Raw genomic sequence first — 13,104 nt, 5'->3', positions numbered from 1 at the left:
ATGGTATTTTTCTTTCTCTTTCTGACTTACACTTAGTATGATAATCTCTAGTTGCATCCATGTTGCTGCAAATGGCATTATTTCATTCTTTTTTATGGCTGAGTAGTATTCCATTGTATATATGTACCATATCTTCTTTATCCATTCATCTGTCAATGGATATTTAGGTTGTTTCCATGTCTCGGCTATTGTGAATAGTGGTGCTATGAATTTAGGTGCATGTATTTGTTTGAATTATACTTTTGTCTGGATATATGCCCAGGAGTGGGATTGCTGGATCACACCTCTATTCTTTTAATTTGCTATATTTTTATATTGAAAATAAATAAAAATATAAATTTTTATTTAGAAGACTTATCAGTACCTGATATAACATATCTATTTTAAAATGTTATGTGTCTTGCATCCGGATGTGTAATTTTAGATTTGGTTTATGTGGTTCAAGGACCTGACTTAATCCCCTTGCTCTGGAGGTGGACATTTTACCCAGGTTTGGCCATTCCTGTCCACAGTGATTGGTTTGAGATTGGACAAGTGGAGCAAATAGGTATCTGGCTAATACTGTCTCTGAAACATTTTGGAAATAGAAGCTCTGATTTTGTTGGAGTTGCTAAATTGGAGCTACTAGTAGCCATTCCACCCGTCTATGGGAGTAACCGCTTGAAAATAAAGACAACACAGAGGAAATTACACTTAAGAGAAGGAAAGAGAGATTCTTGAATGTTTAGTTTGAGCACCTGAATTTTCAGTTCAATGATCCAATGAATTCATCTTTTCACTTAAGCCAGTTTGATTTGCAGCCACCAAAAGATTCTGACGAATATAATTACACTGCATTATACCTATATTTACCTCAACATTCTCATACAATGATTTCTGGGTAAATCAGATTTTATTGAAGGCTTGGTGTATCTAAAAAGAATTACCACATGGAGGGTTGTAATAATAATATGATATAGTATATTAATATTATTATGTTAATATAACATACCAGGTATATAATAATAACAATCTAATCTAATAATAATCTAATATAATTATAAATAATCTATAATATAAAAATAAATACCCCAAATGTTATACACTAAATACAGCATTTCCCATAGTCTAAGAGAAAACAATCCAAGAAGTTGAACAATTCACAGGGTGTTTTCTTGTGGGTGTTCCATACCCAACCTTACACCTCTGTCCTCAAATATGTGCCTCTCAAAAAAAAATGCCTCGTTTCTAAACTCCCATGGGAGAGACTCCACCCACCTTTTGGGAAATCCTACCCTTATACACAGGATTTGGTTTTATTCCCGGCTCCATCCCTCATCCCTAGCATTGCATTTCCCCAAGTCTGAGTTTTTCAGCCTATAATAATGCCCAGGGCTGGGAGTGGAATGAGGGAGAGCGGTGGGAAGGGGTGGCACCAGCAGGCCAATCCAAGGTGGCCTCTGGAATTTCAAGTGCCTCAGAGTAGCCCAGGGCGGCCGTGGGTGTCCCAAATCCAGACTGCTTTTCAGGTCTCCCTGCTAGGGGGAGTGGCAGACATTCTGTCCAACAAGTATTTCCTCTGGTCCCACAATTAACTGTTGGATCACACACATTCAAGCGCTAACAATTCTCAAAGGCAATGTCATCTAGAAAGCAACGATTTTCTAAACATCCCCCTGGAGTCTTGCAGAGTAGTGTCAGTTCTTTTTCTTGATCCTCTAACCTTTATTAGAAATGATACTCTCTCAGTCATGATGGGAGCATGAGAAGGTCTTACATGTGCCATAATGTATAGGAGCTGATTAAATTTTCAGCCCAGGGATCATTCTCCTCCCCAGTGTCCTGATCTGGGGGAAGTGAGATGGGAAGTTGTCTACAGAGGGGACGGTTTCATTAACTTAGCTACAATATCCTTCTCCCCTGTTGGGTCTGGGTCTCCTTGAAAAGTTCTAAGTTTCACAGCCAGAGTAGATAGAGTAATAAACAGGTGCTGGATTAACGAGTGACATCTGCCATGGTTATATTTAGGATTCATCACTCGTGAATTTGTTAATGGACTTTATTTATACACATTACTAAACAGAAATGGATTTGGAGTCTTTATTTTGGGCCAAACTCTTGGTTTTCCAGAAGTTGCTGATTAAGATAAAAATATCCGAGAAGGAAAATAAATCCTCAAGCTCCAGTAAAATGGAATCAGTTCCCATATTGGCCAGAAGAGGGCAGAGTCCCTGTGGGAATGTGGCAGGATAGATGTATTTTGATACTGCAGAAAGGTTTTGGAGCATAGGCACTGGCTAGGGAAGGGAAGAGTAAGTGGCAAAGAGAGTCTGGTGGGGGACAGAGGAAGAAATAATTTCTAAAAGGTGACAGAAGATTTTAAAAATTCTGTTTACTGCATCCAAATTCATCATTCATTTATTAATTTATTCCTTTACCAAACATGGCTGAGCACTTACTATGTGTCAGACTCTGTGCCTGGGGTGAGCAATGCAGAGATGAACACAGCAGACATGGTCTGGGGAGTGTACAGACCAGTAAGGGTTACAGGAATTAAACAATTAAGTGTGTGTGTAATTCATGATTTTGATAAGAGCTATGGAAGAAAGTAACAGGATGTTATGAGGACTACTTTAAGTTGGAGGAGATCTCTCTGATAAGATGAAACCTGATGGATGAAGAGTCATGTGGAAAGTTAGAAGGCACGTGTTCCAGGCAGAAGGAATAGCTTGTATGAAGACCCTGAGGTTGGAGGGGGGTTGGAATCTTCAAGGAATTAAAAGCAGGTCAATGTGGCTGCACAGGGGTAGCGGCTGCACAGGGGTAGCGGCTGCACGGGGGTAGCGGCAGGAGATGGATTTGGAGAGATGCAGGAGGATCATGCGGGGCCTTTTAAGCCATGCTCAAGGGTTTGGGTTTTCTTTTTTCTTTTTTCTTTCAATTTGAAAGCAGTCACCGTTTATTAACTGACCAGATTACAGAAATAATCAAGGTAGATACCTTAGTTCATCCTTCTAATAAGCCTATTGATCTGGTGCCAGCATCTCCACCTTCTAGAAGCTGGGTGGTCTTTTTCTTCATTACACCTAGTGGAGAAGACAATTGGAAGGATCACGGGAAGTTGTTTGCTTCTCTGAAACGTTTTCCAACAGAACAGATCTCATGAATCAGATCCTCCATGCAGATGATGCCACATTTACCAAGTGACTGAGCAATCCATGTGTTGTCTGTCAGGGCAATTCACTTCTTGTTGACTTTGCCATAGCCAAACTTGTAGATCAGTTCATTTTCTGACTTCAGGTTTGGGTACCCCCACGCAATATGTGGTTCCACAATCCTCAACATGTTGACTGAAGCCTCGCTGAGCTTCACAAAGGTGCCACTGAAGATCTGGAGCGGGCGAAGAAGCTGCAGCACCTTTCGGACCTTTGAGCTCACACCTTTGCTACCTCTGATCCTGATGACAAGTGCCAGTTTGGGTTCCTCAGGCACATAGAAGTTGCCAGCTTTTCTTGCCATCCTAGCCATTCGAATATTGCTTCTGTACATCTGCCTATACTCCTTGTAACAGTGCTTAGCCTTTTCATTGATAAACCTCCTCCTTGCCTTTCAAAGCATCTTTTGGATAACTTCTCAGGAGCTTGATCTTCAGCTCTGTGAAATTTCTTTGCTTTTTCTTAAGGGTTTCTGGTACAGCGGGAACCTTCTTTTTCTTCTCTTCTGCTCCCTCCATGATTCCAGCCAGAAAAGAGCAGGTTTGGATATTCTCGCACGAGCAACGGGAAGCCCCGAAAGGGTCTTAAGCAGAGGCATGGATCATCTTATTCATATTTTGAAAGATCACTCTGGGGAGTTCCCTGATGGTCCAGTGGTTAGGACTCTGCACTTTCACTGCGGAGAGCCCGGGTCCGATCCCTGGTCAGGGAACTAAGATCCCACAAGTCACGAGGCGGGCCAAAAAAAAAAAAAAAATCACCCTGGCTGCAGTGTGGAGAATGAACTGGAGGGGTATTGAGGGAAGCAGGGCTGTTAGGAGGCTGTTACAGTAGTTCAGGGAAAAGATGATGATAGCTTGGACTAGGGTGGTGACAAAAGGTGGCAAGAACTGAGTGAATTAGAAACAGATTTGAGGACAGACTTGGCAAGACTCGGTAATCGGAGGTTGAGAAAAGGTGTCAAATGTTTTTTGACTACTTTCTATCATGAGCAATTGGAGAAGTCTAGGGAAAGGCAGGCTGGGGGTGTGAGGATGGGGAGTGGAGAGTAGAAAATGAAGAGTTCAGTGTTGGATCCCTGTAGCTTGAGATCCCTGTGAGATACCCAAGCGGAGATATTCTGGCCTGGAGCTCTGAAAGGAGGGCTAAGTGAGAGATACAAACTTGTGGATCAGCCCTATATAAAAATGGCATCTAAAGCCATGAATGTGGATGAAGTTACAGAGTCAGGGAGAACACAGAGGGATGAGATGTCCCAGGACTGAATCCTGAGAAACTGTAACCAAGGCAGGAATCACAAACATAGTCTGGATTCTGTGGATTAATGGGAACAAAGTCCTTTCAGAAATGTATTCAGTGAGGGGTCACCTCATCTTTCTTTCCTTGTAAGGAACTCTTATGTATTCGTTTCCTGCTACCACTCTAACAAATTATCTCAAACTCAGTGACTTAAAACAATACAGATTTATTCTCTTCAGCTTCTGGAGGTCAGAAGTCCAAAACTGGTCTCACTAAAATTAAGGCATTGGCAAGGCTGCGTTCCTTCTGAAGGCTTAGGGGAAAATCTGTTCCCTGGCTTTTTTCTGGCTTCTAGAGGCTGCCCACGTTCCTTGGTATGTGACCTGCTTCCATCTTCAAAGCCAGCAAATGACAGGTGGAGTTTTTCTCTTGCTGCGTCCCTCTGACTCTGAGTCTCCTCTCTCCCTCTTTTATTTCTAAAGATGCCTTGCGATTCCACTGGGCTCACTGGGATAACTAAGGATACTGTCCTCATCTCAGGACCTGCTGATCAGCCGCTTTAATTCCATCTGCAGCATTAAATCCCCCCTGCCATGAAATGTATTGTAACAAATTCACAGGTTCAGTAGATTAGGACGTGGGCATCTTTGGGAGTCATTATTCTGTCGACCAAACCTTACAAGTCTTGCTTATTCCTCTTTGGAAAAGTGTAAAAGAGTACACATTACTCCTCAATTCCTAGAAGAAAGTCTTCCATGATAGTCCAAAAGGGTGCACTTGACAAAAGTGGTGAGATTTGCTTGTGTGTCTGTGTATATTTGTGCGCCCATACCTATATTTCAGCAATTCACCCAGCTGGATAAGAAAGAAAAACAACTAGTGAAGTCATTGATTAGGGACTTGTTTATATTTATTCCCTTGTCAACTAGAATAGGGATCCTTGGGCTGTTATCATAACGAATGTCTCTGTCTTAGCGCATTTGGGCTGCTATAACATAATACCATAGACTGGGTAGCTTGTAAACAACAGAAATGTATTTCTTACAATTATGGAGGTTGGGAAATCCAAGATCAAGGTGCTGGCAGATTCATAGTGTCTGACGAGGACTCGCTTCCTGGTTCATAAACGGCCATCTCGCTATGAACTTCCAGGAAGGGGTGAAGGATTTCTCTAAGGTCTGTTTTATAAAGGCACTAGTCCATTCACGAGGGCTACACCTTCGTAATCACCCCCAAGGGCCCGAACTCCAAATATCATCACATTGTGAGTTAGTATTTTCAACAGATGAATTTTGGAGGACACAAACCTTCAGTTTATAGCAGTCTCTTAGTAAAACATAATGTCACTTAATACTTATTAGAATGGTAAAAAAAAAAACAAACAAAAACACCCACAAGTGCCTCCCCACCGCCCTGCCCTGACGATACCGGCACTGTGTATTCAGTAACCTGTAACAATCATTTGTGGCTGGTACCAGTGTCACAGCAACTCTAATCTACAGAGAAGGAAATTGAAGTTTTCGGAGGTTACATAGATGTGCCAAAGTCACCCAGATAATACAAGATTAAAGTGGAGACAGAATTCAGTGCTCTCTGACCCCGGGCCCATGTCCTTATTTATTCCTTCATCTTGCTTCTCTCAGAGCTGTTTTCTATTTAGAGGCAAAATGTCCGAGTTGGACTATGATATATACATACGGAGAATCATATTGCATGTACATATAGATATTATATATACGTAATACATATGAAAAAGCCAAATATCTACTAACCCATTGAAGTTTTTGATCAATATAGATATAAAAAAGCAAAGAAGGCAGATTGAATGAAATCAGCATTTTTATTACTTGGCTGATATAAATTTTACTTGGACAAATAGGTGTTTGTTTATTTACCCAATAATGTTCCCCTTCCCCCCATTTTTATTATGGTAAAATATACCCAATAATGTTTTGTATTAAAAAAGATGAGACTTTGGTGTCTAAATTTTTTTGAGTGAGTTAATGCACTTTCTTGAAGTAAATGCTTATTCATTTCAATTCTCTTTTAAAGAAATATTTGAGGCCACAAACTTATACCTAAGAACCACTTTAACTGTTCCCCATACGTTCTGATATGTAATACCTTGATGGTTGTTCAGGTCTAGATATTTTGTAATTTCCATTATCATTTCCTTTTTAACTCATGAATTGTTTGGAGGTGCTTTTAATCAAAATGTGGTATTCCTCCTTTTCTATATTATAAATATAATATATTTTCTATATTCTATATTCTAAGTTGTCTAACTTAGAAATAATGTGGTTAAAATGTAACCTCTATGACATCAAATTTTTGAAAAATTTCATGCTGTCTTTGTGACTGGTATGGGATCGATTGGGATAAGTGTTGTATGTGTGCTTGAATAGAACATGTATCTTCGAATTGGGGAGTACACTTTCATGTAGCTGTAATTAGCATGTTGAATCCACGATGCGTGGCCTGCCACAAAAATACAATTTAAAAATTTTTCAGTGGGAGTAAACTTCCTCTGTCCCTGGAGATAAATTCTGGAAATTGTGGTGTCTTTTCTGTGGACTCTGAAGTAATAAACAGTCCTGTTCTCACTTTGGTCCCCAAATCACCATTTCTGGGGAGTGTCTGGCAGGATATATATCAATCAGTGCTTCAGTCTACATTCCGGTGAGAGGGCACCTCCCTCCATGTGGATGGCTGTGGGCTGCCTCGGGGCATATGGCTGGCTTCTGGATCCTAGTCTCTTCTCTCTCCCCCATCAGCTTCTTCTTAAGCTGCTGCTCTGTCTGTCTAAGCTTCCTATCTTAGTGAATGGCACCAGCACCCACTGCCTAGGTCAGAACTGGCAATTTTCCCGGACCCCTCTTCCCATTTCCACTCCTATTGCTAACAAACACCAAGAGTCATCAACTCTGCTTCCCAAATATCTCTCAAATTGGTCCAATTCTTTCCATCTCTGCTGCCGCTACCTCTGTTCAGACCACCTTTATCGCTTGCTTGCATCATTGCAATCACCTGCAAGCTGATCCTCATCTCCATTTTGCACCCTGCTTAAATCTTTCTGCTGTAGCCAGTGATTTTTCTAAAGTATAAATCTGATTACATCATTCTCTGCTCAACTCATTCAGTGGTTCCCTATAGATCATAGAATAAACTTCAAACTTCTTAACTTTGTTTACACGGTCCTTCAGGATCTGGCTCTGTTTTAAAAAATTTCTCTCCAGAGTCTTCTGTGATCATTTCCCTCTTCCTAAAACAAACCTACACTCTAGCCATTCTTACAGGCCCTAAAATATGCTATGCTTGTTCACCTTGAAACATAATGTGTAGGACTTTATGTCTTTGAGATTGATGATCTTTCTTGAGTTTACATATCTTAACCCCAGAAGAGTGGAATGATGGAAAAAAGATTAACACACACACACGCACACACACAAATACATACCGATATACACATACATTTGTGTATACAGACACATATATATTAATATATATTTGGGATAAATGTATGGAAAATTTACATAAATGTATGCATATATATGATGGAAATTAGCAATCAATAAACGCTTTTAAAAATTGTACATGGATATTCAGTTATAGACAGCAGGTTACACAATACATTAATTTTCTCTTCTTCCCTAGAGTCCATCAGAATCGTAGTAAAGGCATGTAAAAGTAACAAATCCATGAGTACACAAAGAATGTGATTGGAATCAATAAAAAATAAGAGATTTCCACATTTACATGGGTCAGTGGACTGCCATCCATTTCTTTGGGCATAAAATGTCATCAATTTGGTTTCTTTCCTGAGCCTAGAAGTCAGAGGTGACTTCCCAGGAGACCTCAAGTGTCTTAAAAAAAAAAAAAAAAAAAAGAAGACCTCCACATACCTGTAGTATGAAGAGTTGAAAAGATAAAATCAAGAAAATCCCCCAAAAAACAAAACAGAGAGAAATTTAAAAAATATATTTAAAATATCCAAGCAGCGTAGAGGATTAAACCAGCCCTATCTGATCAACAGGGCATCCCAAAGATAGAATAGAGAAAACAAAGGTGAATAAATTATCAAAGGAACAATATAAGAAAATTTCCCAAGATTAGAGTCAAATAATCAACTTCTCAGTGAAGCATTCCCGGACTAACCCATTAAAACTGTAGTCCCTCCACCTAGCCCCTCCTTACTTAATTGTTCTCTTTTGAACTTATAACCACCTGGCATACAATGTATTTTACTTGTTTGTTTAACGTCTCTCTTCCCATTAGAATGTAAGCTCCCTGCAGGCAAGGCGTTTGGTCAGTTTTGTTCACCGGGGCATCCTCAGCTCCTACTCAGTGCTTGGTGCAGTCGGTGTTCAATAATTATTTGTTGACTGAATGAATAATAGAATGACTCAAGAGATCTAAACCCTCATCTGCTGTGGAAAGAATTCAGTTGATAACGCCTCAAATTGGTTTCTCAATAAAATGATATATAGGCCTATAATTTAGAAATATGAGACAACCCCCTGAAGCAATTACTAAAAGAGTTAAAGGCACTTAACTGCATCTGAGGAATAAGATGGGAGAGTAGGAGTGGGAGGAGGCAAGTCGCTGTTGATTTTCATCGTTCGTTATTGCAAACTATTTGCTTTTTTCACCATGTGACTGTACTGTTTTTTCTAAGAGTGTGTATGTCTTAGAAAACATTTTATATTTATTTTCTGTAAATATATATCAACAATAATAATAGCTAACATTTATTGAGCACTTATTACATGCTAGGCATTGTGCTAAGCTTTATATGGATTTTTGAGGAATGTATTACATATCTGTTGTCATTTTACATGGATTGAAAACATCTGGATTTAACTTAAAAATAGAAAAAAAAAAAAAAAAACCCCTCAATCCCCAAATGTAAATATTTAGTAAGCTTAAACTCGATCGAATAAATTCTGCTTCTCAATCTTCATAACAAAGATATGAATTTGATATGCCTCTTCATCTCCTTAAAATGCAAGAAACAAAGCATCATGCAATATTTTTTAAAGTTTTTATTTATTAGGAAATCCTCATAGAACTGCAAAAGCACCTGTCAACAGGAACTATAGAAACTGAAGGAAAAATTGTGCGTAAGCTCTTTTGGAGACATCTGTCCATGTCATCTGCTTGGTTTCCCACCACCCTTCTTTCCAGTCCACGTTTCTCTTTCAGTCGGTTCATCTGAAGTATAATTGACCTTTGTTTCAGGAAATTTATGGGATTTTCACAACATGAAATGGCTTCTGACAGAGTCATTTTTGGGCCTCAGCTCTGATCTGCTTCCTCCTGTCTCTGCCCGGATATTCTGCTGTGACGCCATCCATCACTGGTTCAGGAACACATGGTGCCATCACCGCGGCAAATCATTCTTCCATCATTCCAGAGGTGAAATTGAAACATTGATAGCTGTTAACAAAAATCCTTTTAGCACAGTTCTGTCGTTTGGACGCTTCTGGGGTTTAGACTGTGCTCTGGATCTGCTGGGAGCAGCCCCTTCTTCCCTTTTCCTTTTTGCTTGACTAAACTCCTCCTCATCTCTCAGGCTTCAGCTGAGATGTGCCCCTGGAGGAGCCTTTCTCGACAATGACCCCACCTGAATGTGGGTCCTGCACCTCCTGCAGCTCCCCGAGTATCCCTCTGACATTGACTTCATAGACTGAATTGTTGCTGCCATTTATTTTCAGTCTCCTGTGCTGGACCTCACGCTCCCTGGGCACAGAGACTGAACTCTTCATCTTGCTAGCTCCAGCGCACGGTGTGGCGCCCTGGTATATAGTAGGTGCTCAGTAACCATTTGAATGAATGAATGAATGAATGAATGAAAGCCACTGTCACTGTGTACAGTTCCACTTTAGTTTCACATACTGAGTATGTATGAAAAATAACAACCAAAACAACTGGACAGCTGTGATTAACAATTTCAGTGAAAGGCTAATGAGTTAAATAATCTTGGCCTAAATCCAGAAGTTAAGGGAAAAAGAGATAGTGAGAAGGCTGTGCATATTTCCTGTGTTCTGTAGGAAATAAATATTTCCTAAGCTCTTTTCCTCCAGCAATTTCCGAAGTTGAGAATGCACCATATAATTTTATAGCCCCATGAAAGAAGAAAGTAAAATGCTTTCAGAATGGTTTGTGCCACATGCTGTAACCTAGCCTCTTATTTATGGCTTGAAAAATAGGTGAGGGAAAGTTGTTATATATTCCTATTTCTTCAGAGCCTTTGAACAATAGTTAACAAAGACCACACTGAAAATTGAACTTACCTTATCACTCATGAGATCAGGTTCTGAATTATGTGAAGCAAAAATGTTTCCAATACAGTCCCCTCCACCACCAATCCCTCCATCCCCTCAGCTGGCATGAGAGAAGCATCGTAGTTACTTCATGCCTTTTCTACTGCTGGTCTTCATTGGACCAGAGCTAATATGCGCTGAATGCCCTTCCAAATGATAGGAAAAAGTTGAAAGAGAACTTTAAAGGTGATTTTAAAATTTTAATCTAAGGCTAGTTGAAAGATGATTGTTTAAGGTCGTTCTGTGATTATTGGGAAATTGGGCAAGATTTCATTTTTTAGCTCAAGTATGTGACAGGCGAAGAAATAACACATCAAAGAGAAAAATAGAAGAACAAAATTATTCTACTTTGATGGCTTATGTGTTTTATCTGTGATGCTAGATTTTCAGTTCATGTAACTCTGAGGGAAAATGGATACATCAGGATGCTATTAATAATAATTGTGGGAAATTTTTCATTGATTTATGTGAGATTAGACTCTGGCCCATTGTCTATTTTCATGCGGCAGTTTTTTCTTTTGTAAGAAAAGTACTTTGGTTAAACAGAGTGTATCTTTGACCTGAATGGTGTTCCAAGGACATATTTAGTTACAAGTTGAAACAGTGTTGGTCCCAAATCTATTACCAGAATAATAGTCACGTTATCTCTCATTCATCTATGGGTGATAATATGTGATGTTTCAGTCACTTTCTTTACTAGCTCTACTTTGTTTACTAGACCCTAGTTGGCATTGTATATTGTTATTATTATTATTTATGCTTAATTATGAGTTACTTTTTATATTATCTTAAATTTAAGGAAGGACATATCTCCCACACATATTTAAAGTTAAGTATATATATATAAATATATATTAATATATAAATTAAAATATAAATATTAAATTAAGTTAAATGTATTTAACTTAAATTATATTAAGTTAAATATATAAATATATATAAATACATTTTATACATATACACATGTATGTATATGTGTTACATATATATACATATATAACTGCAGTGGTTGTGAAATAGACAAACTCTCTCATGAAACTCCACTGCTGACTGTGAGGTTGCTATTTTGCCATTTGTTGGTTTCAGACTCCAGTAGCTTCTTTTATCAGTCCAGGAAGTTCCTTGTTTCTCTAACCTGGAAATATAATAGGAAGCCATGTACACGTGAGCTACGGGAGAGCCAGGAATGGTTCCCCCCATCCATTACTCTTTCCTTATTCTAAATTCCCGTCACTTGGAACTGATTCCTTTGTGTTTAGGCTTTGTGGACATCTTAGTATTACAGAATCCTAGAATTTTAAACCTAGAAGGAATATTAAAGATCTGATCCAACCACCTTCCTAAGCCTGTAGATAAGGAAACTGAATTCAGAATTTTGTCCAAGGTTTTACACTCTGAGGGTGGTAGAACCACTAGAATCAAGGCCTTCTGAAGGTCACTTCTGCTAACTCTCACCGTGTTCATTCATTTCTTCGCTCTTTAATTTATGGCATAGTCAGGATTCTTCTGGGTGAAAGTGAGAAAAACCCAAATCTGACATACTTCAAGGAAAGAAGAAACGTTATTAGCCTCTGGGCACGATAGGCTCAAATAATGTCTTCCACACTTGGACTGTCTCCAAATCTTGCCTCCTGTCTGTGTGGGCTTCATCCTCAGGCAAGCTCATCCCATGCTGTGGCAACACGCCTTCCTCCTCACCACCCTCCCCTCAGAAATTACAGGCATGCATCCTACCAGCTTTAATTCCACCAGAGCGAGAAAGGCTCATTTTCCTAGTTAGTCCCAGAAAAGTGGTGACATGAAATCCCACGGGTTTGCCTTGGGTCATGTGCCTGAACCAATCAGAGGGTCACGATAGATCAACTGGCCTAGCTTAAGTCACATGCTCTCCCCTGCCACCAGGGGAATCTCATAGGCTGAGAGTGAGGAAGAGGAACTTCCTCCAAAAAATTAAAAAACAAATAAAAATTGGAGTGCTGTGGCAGAGGAAAGTAAAATAGAGACCAAGCCGTTTAAAGCAACCACTATCAGCTTCAAGTGCATACTATGTCTCAGACACTGCGCTACGTGTTTGTCTGGGTAGCACCTGTTGTTAGCTCATTTCCCTACCAGTTGTTTTTTCTTAAAATGAACATGCTGGCCGAAAGCTGAACTGACAGAAATAGAGTCAAGGAGAGATTACATTGGATGTGTTGAGGGGGTGATGGGGAGACAATGGGGAGAGGTTTGGGGTGCAGAACCCTGCGCAGGGGAGGAAAAGTGAGGCCTGAATGAAGGTCAGCAGGGGCCCAGAGGACAGGAGAGATCTGGGAAAAGGCCTATGAGAGGCTGCCAGTCTCCACTGGGCT

The 13,104-nt window shown here is 39.7% G+C and overlaps 1 pseudogene; it reads right to left on the bottom strand.

Annotated features, from left to right (window-relative positions):
* Positions 1 to 2,980: 2,980 nt before the first annotated feature.
* On the bottom strand, positions 2,981 to 3,712 carry LOC118902573 (annotated as a pseudogene).
* Positions 3,713 to 13,104: the final 9,392 nt, after the last annotated feature.

The sequence above is a fragment of the Balaenoptera musculus genome, chromosome 10, assembly GCF_009873245.2.
Source record: "Balaenoptera musculus isolate JJ_BM4_2016_0621 chromosome 10, mBalMus1.pri.v3, whole genome shotgun sequence".
Taxonomy (NCBI): domain Eukaryota; kingdom Metazoa; phylum Chordata; class Mammalia; order Artiodactyla; family Balaenopteridae; genus Balaenoptera; species Balaenoptera musculus.
This window is presented reverse-complemented; position numbering and strand designations above follow the sequence as displayed.